The sequence below is a fragment of the Schistocerca piceifrons genome, unplaced genomic scaffold (genome assembly GCF_021461385.2).
Source record: "Schistocerca piceifrons isolate TAMUIC-IGC-003096 unplaced genomic scaffold, iqSchPice1.1 HiC_scaffold_939, whole genome shotgun sequence".
In the NCBI taxonomy this organism is placed as follows: Eukaryota; Metazoa; Arthropoda; class Insecta; order Orthoptera; family Acrididae; genus Schistocerca; species Schistocerca piceifrons.
Window position 1 is genome coordinate 332,501 of NW_025729211.1, and position 5,000 is coordinate 337,500.

The 5,000-nt window shown below is 53.3% G+C and overlaps 1 non-coding gene across 1 annotated transcript in view; it reads left to right on the forward strand.

The window, feature by feature from the left end:
• The first annotated feature begins 3,349 nt into the window (after positions 1–3,349).
• LOC124772355 overlaps positions 3,350–5,000 on the forward strand; it is a 1,909-nt gene continuing 258 nt past the window's right edge. Inside the window, exon 1 of the ribosomal RNA XR_007013976.1 lies at positions 3,350–5,000. This exon is cut by the window's right edge and continues 258 nt beyond it. This is a non-coding gene — a ribosomal RNA (small subunit ribosomal RNA).

The window sequence follows — 5,000 nt, forward strand, 5'->3', positions numbered from 1 at the left end:
TCTCTGCTTCTAACGGGCGCACATACAATATGTAAGCACCAGCATGGAACAACATCCAGTGCATCCTCTCCGCCACATTACACAATCCACACTATCACAACCAGACCAGGAGGTCCATGCGGAAAATACAATATCCCACCCTTTCGACATCCACCATTGCGCAGATCAGGCACCAACACCCACACATGTCCTATACAACGGTGCACCCAACATCACAATAGTACCTCCTGTCACAGCGCACAAACAATGACATGAGTCAAAGACACAGGTCTGACACAAGCATAGAATTGGAGCGCCGCCTCTAATAAGCCAAAGGTGCATCCTGACGTGACAAATCTGATCATGTCACAAGCATTCACTTACTATAATCACTATCAACGAACCTGCCGCCCCCGCCCCCCCCTACACCTTTCCTTACAACAACGTGTAACCTAACCTAACCTAACCTATGTTGTACCTTAACCTAACCTATGTTGTACCTTAACCTAACCTATGTTGTGCCTTAACCTAACCTATGTTGTGCCTTAACCTAACCTATGTTGTGCCTTAACCTAACCTATGTTGTGCCTTAACCTAACCTATGTTGTGCCTTAACCTAACCTATGTTGTGCCTTAACCTAACCTATGTTGTGCCTTAACCTAACCCATGTTGTGCCTTAACCTAACCCATGTTGTGCCTTAACCTAACCCATGTTGTGCCTTAACCTAACCCATGTTGTGCCTTAACCTAACCCATGTTGTGCCTTAACCTAACCCATGTTGTGCCTTAACCTAACCCATGTTGTGCCTTAACCTAACCCATGTTGTGCCTTAACCTAACCCATGTTGTGCCTTAACCTAACCCATGTTGTGCCTTAACCTAACCCATGTTGTGCCTTAACCTAACCCATGTTGTGCCTTAACCTAACCCATGTTGTGCCTTAACCTAACCCATGTTGTGCCTTAACCTAACCCATGTTGTGCCTTAACCTAACCCATGTTGTGCCTTAACCTAACCCATGTTGTGCCTTAACCTAACCCATGTTGTGCCTTAACCTAACCCATGTTGTGCCTTAACCTAACCCATGTTGTGCCTTAACCTAACCCATGTTGTGCCTTAACCTAACCCATGTTGTGCCTTAACCTAACCCATGTTGTGCCTTAACCTAACCCATGTTGTGCCTTAACCTAACCCATGTTGTGCCTTAACCTAACCCATGTTGTGCCTTAACCTAACCCATGTTGTGCCTTAACCTAACCCATGTTGTGCCTTAACCTAACCCATGTTGTGCCTTAACCTAACCCATGTTGTGCCTTAACCTAACCCATGTTGTGCCTTAACCTAACCCATGTTGTGCCTTAACCTAACCCATGTTGTGCCTTAACCTAACCCATGTTGTGCCTTAACCTAACCCATGTTGTGCCTTAACCTAACCCATGTCGTGCCTTAACCTAACCCATGTCGTGCCTTAACCTAACCCATGTCGTGCCTTAACCTAACCCACGTCGTGCCTTAACCTAACCCACGTCGTGCCTTAACCTAACCCACGTTGTCGCCTAACGTAACCCACGTTGTCGCCTAAACCTGCTCTGTAATTGTTATACGACTCGTTCAATTAGTGTAGTGTTGCCCACCCGCAACCCTCGCAATATAGTTCGCTACTCGCACTCCCCGCTCCCCTGTGTATCGCTTCATGTTAAACACCTTGCAAGTCTTGCTCACTTTCCACATGCTCCTGCTGTACACTGTAATGTGGATGGCAGCAGGACGTACATGCCGCCCCTCCCCACGTCCCCACCTTGCCCCCTGCCTTCGCAAGCTGGTTGGTGAGAACTTTGCATGTTCAATGCCCTCCGCATGCGACGTACTCAGGCTACGTTGTGGTGCGGCCTGTGTCAACTGTCCGCTAATGTCGTACGCGTAAACCACAATCTGTACTGCACATTCGTCCTTATGTACTGAATGATACATCGTGGCACATGTGTGACCGTACAACGACTGCGCCCAAAAACGGCGGACCATACAGTGCAAATATTGTGCACGCAGCTACGTGTCGTCTCCCTATGAGAGCTGGATTGCAGTGTGGTACGCCATAGAGACGTGTGGGAGGAACGGACGCCGTGGATGGCGATCAGCATGAGCTGTCTGTTGATGTATTCGGACCTAGTCGTCTCTCCTCACACACCGTGATGGCATGGTGCACCGCGTTCCATATCTGCGACATGCTACAGAGGCCGGTTGACAGTCGTTCGAGCAATGGACATCGCATACGTACGGGGGCCACCTTCCACGTATTGTCTAGGCGTGCACATTTTGTTGCGTGTATGTGGGCAGACGTAGTGTGGCGTGACACCTGACACAGGCATGCAATAATCGTGGAAGTTGCAAATGGCGATGGACGCCTGCGTTTTCTGGTGAAGTTACGCAAATGAACAAATGGTAACCTGTTGTGGTGCGGTTGTTCTCGCTAGGGGTGAATCGGTGATGGCGACGATAGGTTGAGGTACTAACCGGTTGTTCCAGCGATACCCACCATGCCGACGAAACTGAACGGCATCTGGGTGTGAAGCGATACGCGGCGGTGGCTGGGTGGGACCGTCCCCGGCCGGTGAGGGGGCGCCTCCCGGCGTGCTGGCCGCGCGGTGCGTGGGCGCACGCGCTACAGCCGGCTGGTGGGGGCGGCCAGTGGCAGGCGCGCCGGCCGACGGACGCGGCAGGCGTCGCAGCTGCGCGCCGGCGCACCCTGCGCGCGGCGCCGTGCGGCCAAAGTAGGTCCTCGCGGGCCCGGTGCGAAGCGCGGTGGACATCTTCAGTGTGCTGGTCCGATTGAGGACTGTGTGCGTTGAGGATGCGCTGCCGCCCGGCGCTCGGCGCCGCGACGCCGTCTGCTGCTCGGTCGCCCCAGCGGTTCTCGCTGGTGGTTTGTATCGCAGCTGTGCGGATGTGTTGGCGCGTGCGCTGTGCTGGGAGAGTTCGCTTCGGCACCCAAGTGGGGCTTTTGTCCTTCTGTGGCGCTGGCGTTGGAGCTGCCGGTCACCGTAGGTGGCGCGTGTTGTCTCCCGCCGGCAATGCCACGACAGCACGCTCCCGGGCCTCTGTCGGCAGCGGCAAGCTCAGTTGGGAGCACGGGTGGTCGCACCGAAAGCGTCTACTCGCCTAACTCCGGGCGATTGCGCCTCTCTCGAACCCGACCAAGTACTTGGGACGGCGCTGCGCGCCGCCGGGACCTGAGAGGGTTTCGAGGTGTATTGTGCAGGGGAGCTCAGCCTCCTCCTGTTTGCAGAATGATTGAGCGGACGCTTGCGTGTTCGCGCGGGCCCCCGGGACACACTCCCGGGCGGCCGGCTGCTCAGCTCTAGTTGACGCAGCTCCCTGGTTGATCCTGCCAGTAGTCATATGCTTGTCTCAAAGATTAAGCCATGCATGTCTCAGTACAAGCCGCATTAAGGTGAAACCGCGAATGGCTCATTAAATCAGTTATGGTTCCTTAGATCGTACCCACGTTACTTGGATAACTGTGGTAATTCTAGAGCTAATACATGCAAACAGAGTCCCGACCAGAGATGGAAGGGACGCTTTTATTAGATCAAAACCAATCGGTCGGCTCGTCCGGTCCGTTTGCCTTGGTGACTCTGAATAACTTTGGGCTGATCGCACGGTCCTCGTACCGGCGACGCATCTTTCAAATGTCTGCCTTATCAACTGTCGATGGTAGGTTCTGCGCCTACCATGGTTGTAACGGGTAACGGGGAATCAGGGTTCGATTCCGGAGAGGGAGCCTGAGAAACGGCTACCACATCCAAGGAAGGCAGCAGGCGCGCAAATTACCCACTCCCGGCACGGGGAGGTAGTGACGAAAAATAACGATACGGGACTCATCCGAGGCCCCGTAATCGGAATGAGTACACTTTAAATCCTTTAACGAGTATCTATTGGAGGGCAAGTCTGGTGCCAGCAGCCGCGGTAATTCCAGCTCCAATAGCGTATATTAAAGTTGTTGCGGTTAAAAAGCTCGTAGTTGGATTTGTGTCCCACGCTGTTGGTTCACCGCCCGTCGGTGTTTAACTGGCATGTATCGTGGGACGTCCTGCCGGTGGGGCGAGCCGAAGGCGTGCGACCGCCCCGTGCGTGCTCGTGCGTCCCGAGGCGGACCCCGTTGAAATCCTACCAGGGTGCTCTTTATTGAGTGTCTCGGTGGGCCGGCACGTTTACTTTGAACAAATTAGAGTGCTTAAAGCAGGCAAGCCCGCCTGAATACTGTGTGCATGGAATAATGGAATAGGACCTCGGTTCTATTTTGTTGGTTTTCGGAACCCGAGGTAATGATTAATAGGGACAGGCGGGGGCATTCGTATTGCGACGTTAGAGGTGAAATTCTTGGATCGTCGCAAGACGAACAGAAGCGAAAGCATTTGCCAAGTATGTTTTCATTAATCAAGAACGAAAGTTAGAGGTTCGAAGGCGATCAGATACCGCCCTAGTTCTAACCATAAACGATGCCAGCCAGCGATCCGCCGCAGTTCCTCCGATGACTCGGCGGGCAGCCTCCGGGAAACCAAAGCTTTTGGGTTCCGGGGGAAGTATGGTTGCAAAGCTGAAACTTAAAGGAATTGACGGAAGGGCACCACCAGGAGTGGAGCCTGCGGCTTAATTTGACTCAACACGGGAAACCTCACCAGGCCCGGACACCGGAAGGATTGACAGATTGATAGCTCTTTCTTGATTCGGTGGGTGGTGGTGCATGGCCGTTCTTAGTTGGTGGAGCGATTTGTCTGGTTAATTCCGATAACGAACGAGACTCTAGCCTGCTAACTAGTCGCGTGACATCCTTCGTGCTGTCAGCGATTACTTTTCTTCTTAGAGGGACAGGCGGCTTCTAGCCGCACGAGATTGAGCAATAACAGGTCTGTGATGCCCTTAGATGTTCTGGGCCGCACGCGCGCTACACTGAAGGAATCAGCGTGTCTTCCTAGGCCGAAAGGTCGGGGTAACCCGCTGAACCTCCTTCGTGCTAGGGATT